The sequence below is a fragment of the Lipotes vexillifer genome, unplaced genomic scaffold (genome assembly GCF_000442215.2).
Source record: "Lipotes vexillifer unplaced genomic scaffold, Lipotes_vexillifer_v1.1 scaffold1679, whole genome shotgun sequence".
NCBI classification, from domain to species: Eukaryota; Metazoa; Chordata; class Mammalia; order Artiodactyla; family Lipotidae; genus Lipotes; species Lipotes vexillifer.
The window spans coordinates 202,225-213,752 of NW_006796614.1; the positions used below are offsets into that span (position 1 = coordinate 202,225).

An 11,528-nucleotide genomic window follows, 5' to 3' on the forward strand; every position below is an offset into this window, starting at 1 on the left:
CACAGGATATTGAATATAGTTCTCTGTGCTATAGAGTGGGACCTTGTTGTTTATCTATTCTATATATAATAATTTGGATCTGCAAACCCCAAACTGCCACTCTGTCCCTCTTCCACCCTCCCTCCCCCTTGGTAACCACAAGTCTGTTCTCTACGTCTGTGAGTTTGTTTCTGTTTCATAGATAAGTTCATCTGTGTCATAATTTAGATTCCACATATAAGTGGTATCATATGGTATTTGTCTTTCTCTTTCTGACTTACTTCACTTAGTATGATCATCTCTAAGTGTATCTACATTCCTGCAAATGGCATTATTTCTAAAATGATTCATTTAAAGGAATAAAAATTGTTTGATGTTTTTGCCAAAACATTTTTTCAAACATGTGAATGTATTATTATTAAAAACTTTTTATCTTCAATAAGAGCCAATGTTTATTTTCTATTTCTCTGTAGTCCACATTTTGAACTAATCTAATACATATTTGAATGGAGGGAGGAAGCAGTCACCACTCCAAAATCATTATATATGTGTGTGAATATATATATTATAAATATTCATACTATATTTATTAAAAAACATTAAAAACTAAATTCTAAAGTATGACTATATCGTATATATTCCTTCTCTCTTTGACCATGTTATTTCCCTCTGATAGATGATATCATACATAACACCACCCTCTCCATCACCTTTGTTGTATTTGACATAAACTAATAATGAACAATTATGTAAATAGTTGTTCAATGCTTATCCCCCTCTGCCCAGAAGGGCAGCTTGAGCACAGAGTCTTAAGCAAGCACTCAATAAACATTCGTTGTATAGATGAATGAATAGTATATAAAAGAAAGTGCATCCCTATTTTATTTCTTAATAAATACAAACATCTATCTTTGCAAATGGAAGATAGTTTATCTAATAACATAATGGTCAGAGTAGCTAAAAATGATGTCACATTAAAGGATAGAAAATTAAATAAAAGCAATGACATGATGAAGTTATGGTTAGACCAGAAAGTAAGGCAGTAAAGAGGAGGAGTAAATTGGCCATTTGGGAATGCATTTGAGGCAGTCCTAAAGGAGACAGGGTCACGTGGACTGTAATTACAATGCCTGGTGCTGCAATTAGCTAGGTCCCTAAACATATGTCAAATCCCATATTTCTTGATTTTTTGTAATCTTGAATTTATAGAACTAGGAAAGATAAGTTACCATTAAGTTGTGACCTACTGTTAAAATTTTAAGGGTTAAATGTCTCACTTCCCCTACTAGATTTTGAGATCCAAGACAGACAGAAACTGTCTTATATTTACTTTCATCTCATTCAACACCCACTAATGGGTCTTACACATTAAATTCATCTGATTTCACAGAATCCTTTTTAAGAATTACTAATCAAAAAAAAGTTATGATGTAAGCATATACGTCTTGTCAGTATGATTTCACTTTCCTTTGGTACAATCTTAGTTTCTTGGGAGTCCTGAACAGTACATTTATTACCCTTCACCATTAAGGCCATTTATGTGGTCATTCTTGCTGAGAAGGCCAAATTTAGTACACGTTCATTTCTCTTTTCTTTCTATCAAGTACTCCATTCAGGGTCATACACACAGAAAACTATTAATATCCATAAGTGGTGATTTCCTCCTCTGGGAGGATAAATAAAACTACGGCTCAGGGATTCCCCAGTGGTGCAGTGGTTGAGAGTCCGCCTGCCAATGCAGGGGGCACGAGTTTGTGCCCTGGTTCGGGAAGATCCCACATGCCGCGGAGCGGCTAGGGCCGTGAGCCATGGTCGCTGAGCCTGCACGTCCGGAGCCTGTGCTCCGCAACGGGAGAGGCCACAACAGTGAGAGGCCCGCGTACCGCAAAAAACAAAAACAAACAAACAAAAAACTACGGCACAGTGATGCCATAGAATATTGAGAGACTCATTTTTAAGTGAGATTTTTCCATATTATATACAGACACAGCAAAATATTTATGAAAGAGTTTTAACTTTAAAATGTGATATAACACTCTATAAACTATGCAATAACAATTTTGTAGGTTAAAAATTCTTATATGCAAATAAGCACAGGAAAAAATAACCAAAAGGAAATATGTGAAATATTAGCAGTGGTTATGATTCTTGATATGAGATTATTGGTGATTTTTATGTGTTTTCTTGTATATTCCTGCATTTCTGAAATTTTTATAATGGAATGTAAATAATAAAATCACTTATCTATTAGATGAATTAGTATTAGCAGAGAACTTGGGGATACAAGAATATACTGCTTTCTATTTTTCTAGAAGAGATTGAGTTGGATCTGCTAATCTGTTTAATATGATTGTCTCAGGGAAGAAACCAAGGTAATGAAGTAATAGATAAGAAAGACAAGTCATGTTGATGACCTCTCTCATTTTTTTGCATTCAATTATTTTACATGCACTAAAGGAAATAAAGCAGAGATATCTGAAAATGCTACCATTCCTATTTTAAAGTCATTTCTTAATTTACAAAACTGAGTGATTCAATAGTTTAAAAAATGTCTTCTTAAATAATTATTTTTCATTTCTTTATAAGTAACAATAGCAATAACTTATTCATAGGAAACAACAAAGAAAAGGTATTTGTAAAAGTGTTGCAAAGGATTCTCTCCTACTTAACCAAGCCAATCAGCATATTGAGTCATTTTCATCCTTATGAGTGTAAATTTTGTAAAATTATGTCCTTGGCAATCAAAATGCTCTCTGAGTGAATTTTTTTAATGGGAATTGGATCAATTAACTAGGTGTCGTAGCCAAAAACAAACAGAAATGAATACAGGGACAAATCTATATCAAAAATTGCACAGAGTTAATTACACCTGCTGTCAAATTACTGTGGTTAGTTACCCTGGCTGAAAACATTAAAACCTCAGTTCTTCAATTTCCAACATTTATTTATAAACAAAAATTATTCTTTCCAATTCTGACCACAAGGCATCCTGGAGGAGAAAATGGTGTTAATCATATCATTTATATCTGATCATTCTGAATATATATATATATATATATATATATATATATATATATATATATTTTTCTTTTTCACTTTTTGTGAGTGTGTATGTTTCTTTATGTGATTTTTGTCTGTATAGCTTTGCTTTTATATATATATATATATAGTATTCCATAATGATTTTAATGAGTCTTTAATGCAATGAGAGAGGGAGACAGGGAGGATAAGAAAGCTAAATTATTGCTAAGACTCCCAGTAACATTGTTTTGTAAAAAGAAAAGCCCCTTCATGAATTTGACATGACAACCCATGTATAAATTTATTGAAAATGAAGACCAAAAATACTGGATTTGCATTCATGTGAGAAAAGAACAGGAACTGAACCACGTCTTTGAACAAGAGGTTGTATTCAGTGATAGTCAAGATCTTGTTAGTTTAAACATATCACATGTCTTCAATTTAAAATTTTTTCTCTAAATAATGAATACAAATAACCATTATTTCTACGTTTGCACCATATTTAAGGGTTTTTTAATATGCTAGAATTATCATTTGGCATTCCATATTTATCATTATAACAGTTTGAGAATAATGTAGAAGTTGGTGATAATCAAAGGGTGAATTCAATATGAGCTGGGCTACTAGTTTCTGGACTTGTAGAAATGAGCAATGATAAGCATGCAGACTTTTTTCACCATAATGTACCTTGGATTAATTAATTAATCTACTAAAGAAAATTTGTCAAATACTATTGTTACATGTAATTGAATGTCGATTAAATTCTTTTAGAAGGAACAATTCTGACTTCAGAATTGTTCCTTCAGAACATCAATAGTCACTGATGAGCAGCAGTGTAAGTTCAGGAACATGTGGTACAGGCTTCTCTCACGTTTACCTTGATCCTTTTATTTACTTACTTTACTTTCGTTTACTTTACTTAACATTTAACTCAGCATTACTCTGAGAAACTAATTGAATATTCAGTAATAGATACTACTTATCAAATTTTAGCCTACAGAATAAGGATAAGTGAAACGATAAAATAAATAGAATCTGGCAAGTAGGTACAATTCATTCATTACATAAGCAATTATTGAGTACCTATTGTGTATTCTTATTGTATTACATACATGCTGGAAATGCAAAGATCAATTAGCAACATAAGCAGTCACGCTCTGAAGAAATTCTTGGTGGAGCAAGAGAGGGGGTTGGTTTAAAAGATGATTTCAGTGTAGTTGAACAATCACAATATATGAAGGTTGTCTTCTGTTTAAATAATTATTTCACAGGAACTAACCTATGTGAATACCAAAACATAATACATTTTACCAATTCATGATAATGAAGGGGAAGGTGAATATGCTGTCCTAGCATGTTAAATGAATAATGTTTTAAATTATTTTTCCTTGTTTTATGGAAAAAAGGAGGGAGTGTTTTTTGGTAAAACATACTGTAGTGTTTTGGGAAAGGCAGCAAGAAGTGAAGCTGCAAAGGGAGGCAGGATGCAAGTTGTGTAAACAGTCTTATAATCTTAACCAGTGTAGAAAGTTGTAGTTTCCTTCTATGAGTAATGGAGGGAAAATTCAGTTATTAAGAACACAACCTCTGTCCTCTGTGTGCATCCTGGTTTCACTAGTTTCTTGCTATTTTTTTTTAATTTTTATTTTTATAAAGTCTGAGATGATTTCTATGTCTCAGTTCCCTCACCTATAAAATGGATGCAAAAATACCAACCAACTTCATAGGAATATGGTGATGCATAAAGGAAACAATACATGCATAACACTTAGATAGTCCCAGGAACATAGGAAGCTCTCAACAAATGTTAACTGGCATTAGTGAATGGTTTTAAGCATGGAAGTGAGGTTGTCCATTTGCATTCTACTAAGGATATTTCTTTTTTCTGTTCTCATGAAAGTATGTCTCTGTATGTTTAAGATCAATAGGTCTCACATAAATACTCTAGGAATATAAAGAACACATGTAAAGATTTCTATAGAGGGCCTCAAACTTAAGTACCTTCAGTTTTATAATTAATTCACAATGAAAAGTTTCTATATAGAGCTAAACATATTGGCTTTTCTATGAGAAAATCCAGGAGACCAAGAGCAGTATTATTGCCTCAAGATATAACCAGAGAAACTTTAGGAATATAAAAGCACAATGCTTTCCGAATTCAGAAACTTAGGCTGAGACATCTCTAAGTCAACAGCACAAAGACATGAAAAGTTAGATGATCATGAAATAAATTTGGTTAAAAGAAAAGAGCAAACTATGCTAAAACTAGAATGGCCCTATATGATTAAGGAATGAAATGTGCTTATAAAGATCAATTACACTTATTTGCATGTAATATATTCTAAGTTAATGGCAATTTAGATTAGAAATGACAAATATTAATAATTTAATTTGGGCAGGACATGTTTCTATAATTAATATTTTATGAGATGATATGCATAAATTGGAATAAGAAAACTAGTTTAGGTAAAAACATAAATCTTACAATCACTATTTTTCACAAATAATCAATTATCTAATTAGCACAAAGGAGGAAAACATTTTTAGTGATTATAAAAATAAACTCATTAAGACCTAATGCATTATGTCTTAAGCATATTGCTCAAGGAAGGAGAGCAGTAAAATAACTATTGTGTTGAATTCTTTTGTAATTTATAAGCTACAGTTAAATGGATACATTTCTGAGCATTTAATATTTTATGACTATTTTTATGATTTGTGTATTCAGACTAGCCCTCTATTGCACAAGATGAAAAGATGTTTTCAGACCACCTGAGTTTTCACAAGATTGACAGCGAAATTATTAGTGGCAGGTATCATGAGTGCTCTCAGGTGTGGGAGGAGAGAAAAATCTATTCATTAAGGTAACATTACCTTTGTCTTCCTCAGAGACTACATCCTGAGATCTTTGTGCACCCTTAAATTTGTAACACCATTACTGCATGCAGTTCCTCCTTTTAAAATACGTACATTTTATAAGTTCAAAACCAAAAACTGCTCATTGATTTATTGATGTTCATTACCCCTCTAGGATTCTCCAGTAGTGAGATTTATATGTGTGCCTCTACAAATATTAGGAAATGTGAGGGAAATTACATATGCATATTTAATCAAATAGTCATTTCAAGACTGTTAATGATGAGGCTGGACCACAATCCAAGTGGCAAAGCAACTAGAAACTACAAGTTCTCTTTGTGGAAGCCTATTAACAACTGATATAATTAATGGCCTTTCTTGCACTAGGGACATTTTCCCTAGCAACAAATACATTTGTGTAAGACATGCAATTATAACCAGAACCATATATGTCTAAAACACACTCACACAAATTGAAGAATAGATTCCCATCTCTCAGTGGTCTTGTGGATCAGGAAACAGAAAAAATGTGATAACTTTACAGAAGAAAAATGTTGGAAAAAATATATTAACTCAGAGCAGCTACATCTATTCACATGACTACTAAACCAGTACACATTCCCAACACAAAGAATGATGTAGCTTCATGTCAACTTATGATAGCCCATATCAGAAAATGTAAATCAGACTCTCTTAACAAGTGTTTCAGCTTATCTTGATTAAGCAGAGAAAACTGTATCCTCTAACCTCTGGAACACTGGTATATTTGCCTTAGCTGTAGTTGTGTCTCCTAAGGTTTCTAGGCAAACATTTCTTTCTGCCTTCTTTCTCTTCAACATTCAATCCCTTTTGTTATTAACAGAAAGCAAGATTGACCTTTTTCTTAATCTTTTCATTAATATTGGCTACTTCATTATATATCAGGTAATTTGTTAGCATAAAATTAATAGAATTCATCAAAGTTTCAGAAACATGTAATTGGAGTAAATTTCCAAATTTATATTTATTACCTCACTTTGTGTGTCTGTAACTTAGAAAAAATGCTCTGATTTGTGGAACAACTACAACTTCTAAGAGAGCATAGTTTGAGCAGTATGACCATAAATGTTAAAAAATATATTCATGAAGGTGGTCAAAAGGTACAAACTTCCAGTTATTAGATAAATAAGTGTAATGTACTAGGGGTGCAATGTACGACATGATGGCTACAGTGAACACTGCTGTATGATATACAGAAAAGTTAAAAGAGAGTAGATCTTAAGAGTTCTCATCACAAGGAGAAATTTTTTTCCTTTCTTTTTCTGTATCTATATGAGATGACAGATAAACCTGTTGTAGTAATCTAAACCTGTTGTAGTAATCATTTCACAATATATGTAAACCAAACCACCACTGCGTACACCTTAAACAATGATGTATGTAAATTATTTCTCAATAAAACTGGAAAAGATTTTTTAAAAAGTATTTGGAGACTAAAAGGTAGAAATATTAATCTCTATTTTCTAGAATTTTATTACTCAATTTCAAATGTTCTTCTGTCTATGGAAGCTAAAGATTCAAATAGATATAAAAATGGGATTCTAAATCATTTTTGTCCACTACATTATATGTCCTCTGAAGTATCTATCTGGGATATGTGAGTATTAAGAGAACACTGAATTTATAGTTTAAAAGAAAAAAAAATCAGTTTTTTATTGATTATCATAGTTTGATTAACTTCTAAAAGACTAACTGGTAAATAAATAAGTTTGACAAGGCATTCAACCCATTTCCAATCTTTAGGAAAACAGCTTTCAAAGCCATCTTGGTATTTGTCTTATGTATATGTATAGCTGATTCACTTTGTTATAAAGCAGAAACTAACACACCATTGTAAAGCAATTATACTCCAATAAAGATGTAAAAAAAAAAAAAAAGCCATCTTGGAAGACAGGTGTCTAATCCTAAATTCAGAAGTTCCCAGAAGGGATTACATAATCTTTTAATAACTGATACTAACATTTAACACTTTTTACTGCCAGAAAAAAAGCTTTACCCAAACTGAACTTCTCTTCATGAATCGCTATGAATTCTCTTCAAAATTCCTATAGAACATCCTTAGTCTACTGACTAGGCCTGTACTTAGTGTCCTAGTGTGGTAGAAAGGATTTTGGCTCCCATGATGTTACACCGGCAAGCATGCTATGTTACATGGCAAAATGAATTTGTGGATAAAAATAAGAAGGCTAATAAGATGACCATAAAATATACAGGTTATTGGATGATTACTGGATGATTTTATATATATATGTAAAATGTGGTATCTTTTTACCATTTTTTCTTACATTGCAAGTAGCACCAAATGCACCTTCCATATAAGTTTCATTCTTGAAAGCTTATACCTATACTGGCGTTATCATTAGTTAAATTGGGAAGTACTTTTTGTTCCTAGATCCCACTGCAAGGTGTGAGATCTAATATTATAGATAAATAAAAGTGTTATGTTGATTTTAATTTATTTAATTTAATATCTAAGATCTAAAAATCAAAGAAAAAGTCTAAAAAATTAAAAGGCCAGCTCTCCAAAGGAATAAAGCAAAACTGTGATCATATACAAAGTGATATCTAAAGTAAAAACCAAAACAAAACACCAGAAACCTAAGAACAATCCTCTACACCTCTCTCTCTCTCATCTCTAACATCTAACTGGCCATAAATCTTTCAATTTTACCTTACCATCTCCTGCATCTTTTAACATTTCATTTACACAACCACAATAACCATCTTCAGTTTCTCATTTGAACAACTGCTACTCCTTTCCTTGGGCATATTCTCTTCCTGCAATGCATTCCCCACTTTCCAAAATAAAAGGGGCTTTGAAAATTCAAAACTGACCACGCTACTCCTCAAATTGAAACCCTTCAACGAATCTCTTCTTTCTACAAAATAAACCTGTCTGTCATCTCCTTAATCTAATCTTCTGGCATTTAAGATACAATGACAATGACAAATACAGCCCAGTCATGTGGATTCATCTCATTATCAGGAAAGGATGATGTTTCTTGAGGGTTTACTATGTACCTGGGCCTATGATAAACACTTTACATGGATGATCTCATTTAACTCTGACACAATCTTTCAAGTTATATGCATTATTATCACATATTATAGGTGAGGAAACTGAGTTCTTAGGGAACCTTACAAATCACCTAATGTCACATGGCTATCAAATGGCAGTTCCAAGACAGAAACCTAAGTCTGATTCCAGGATAAAGTATCTTATGTCCACCTACATCCTAGGAGGTCCCTTCAAAGTACCAAGCTATCTCCATATATGTACTTTAATTCTTATCTGCCAAAAGGACTTAGATTTATCCTTTTGTGAAGTCTTCCCTGACCCCACCACCAGGAACCCCTAACAGTTTTCATCACTACCTTCTCTGTGTCATCACCTACATTATACAAGATATCCTCACACTTTGGCCATTGTGAGAGTAACCTTGGAAGGTTGGTGAAAAGTGCAAATATTTGGCTGAATCTCATAAAGACTGACAATCTGTAGGGTGGAGTCTCATCATCTGGATTTTTAACAAGATTTCAAGATAACTATAGTGCACAATTATCTGAGAAGTACCAATTTATTTAAACTATAGTTACTGTGTTTACACTGTAATTTTGCAATTATTGCTACTTGCATGTTCTTACTCTCAGTTAGTCTGAAGCTTTTTTTTTTAGGGCTGGGTCCTATGCAAATATGCAGCAATAACACCTAGAAAGTATACCTAACATTTAGTAGGTAGTCAACAAAAATTTAATAAACAAGTAGGTTTGTGCTTATATATTGGAAGCAATAAGGAGATGGAAAATTATGGGAGGAAACTAATTGTTGCCTTTCTTCAGTAGATAATAGGAAAACAATGATATGAAGTTATCAAAATGGACCTCTAGAAATATTAACGAGACCAAGGCATGAGAAGGGTAAATTGGGCAGAAGGAACATCAGATCTGTATAATCATAATCATAATCATACTCACAATCAGGTAACCCAAAGTTAAAATGGCATGATCTCAAGTCAAAGGAGAAAAATTGCACTATATGATAAACATCAGCCATTTGTCAGCATTTCCCTTTTAAGTAAATACAAAGCAAGGCCTATGTGTCTAGTATGTGCCATCAGATAATCTAGCTTTTTTTTTTTCTGAAAACCTCATGAGTGAGTAGGAAAATCAGACAGAGAAAATATTCACTTGCTAGAAAGAATCTCAGTCAAATTTCCTTTTTGCAAGACAGAAGAACATCTGCCATGTTTCCTGAAACATTTACTACTTAAAATATTCCTTTAGGAATTTAGAAAGAGTCCACTTTCTTGGTTAAAAGGAAAAAAAAAAACATGAAATCTGTTATTTTTACAGCAAACCTTAATGTCTTTTGCATCTGTTGCTGGTATTCATAGTGTGATTTTGAGACTGTTATTTCCCCGATGTGATTACTTCCTTATGTTACCCTGTGAGCAGAACTGTTATATCAGGGGTTGTCAGAAATGAAATACCAAAGATGTGCAGTGAAATAGGTATCTTCTCAATGGAGAAAAGCTAATATAACTACCTTGTTTATAACACACACACACACACACACACACACACACACACGCACACACACAATTATTTTCCCCAGTACCCAACTGCTTAAGCATTTTGCTTTTTCTAAATATTGAAACAAATTTAAAAAAAATTTTCTTAAAGTTCTTGTTTATACTCATTTAAAAAATATAGTTTTTTTTCTTACAGAGGATATTGTATTCTTACATCTCAACCACTGATTTGGGAAGCTTCTGAATACATAAGGAAGTTCTTCAAAAATTTTATATCTAGTTAATACAATCTGCCTCCACAAGTGGACAGACTCTTGCATTACCACAAAATATTCTTCCACTAAGTGGATCTTACCATTTTGAAACAGAAATTAAGGTGCCCTTTCCTCAAATAAGTCAGATTATTTATAAAAAATCATTGTGTTTGGGTATATTCTCTCAAGTCTCTGGAAATAACACACTCAATTTGCAAAGAGTGAACAGACAGACTTTGAGATTGCCCTGCTGGACACTGTACCAAAACCACATCTGCTCTACCCAGCATTTGATCCACCAAATCCATTGAAACTGCTTTTCAACACGTTATTGACAAAGCAGCTAATGCATGCCATAGCTAGTTTTATATATTTATCTTTAAAGACTAGAGCAGAGGTTATTAGTCATTTTAATTCTGTAAAGTTCTATTTAAATTTCCTTGTTCAACCTTTCCCCATTCTCTTGCACTTACTCAGTATTCTGCAAATACTATGTTAATGCCCTTATTGATTAGACAATAGATTTGAAAACATTTAGAATATTCCAAAATCTGTTTAATTAATTAAAGTAACAGTAGGTATTCTTCAGCACCAATTTCTCTACTGTCCACTAAATGTATCTCTTTTTCCTCTCCTCTCTTGATCTGTCCTTCTGTCCTATTTGGGCTCTTTTTTTCCCCATACTTTCTAACTTTCTTTTTCTCATATAATTCTCTACATTTCTTCATTTCTCTATTTATAGTTCCCATTTTAATTCAGGTTCACTGACTTTGTTTAAAAACAACACACAGGGCTTCCCTGGTGGCGCAGTGCTTGAGAGTCCGCCTGCCGATGCAGGAGACGCGGG

General features: G+C 32.8%; 1 protein-coding gene across 2 annotated transcripts in view; it reads right to left on the bottom strand.

The window, feature by feature from the left end:
• Positions 1-11,528, bottom strand: part of CSMD3 (CUB and Sushi multiple domains 3) — a 1,097,972-nt gene that overhangs the window by 127,784 nt on the left and 958,660 nt on the right. The gene's annotated exons all lie outside the window — the stretch shown is intronic.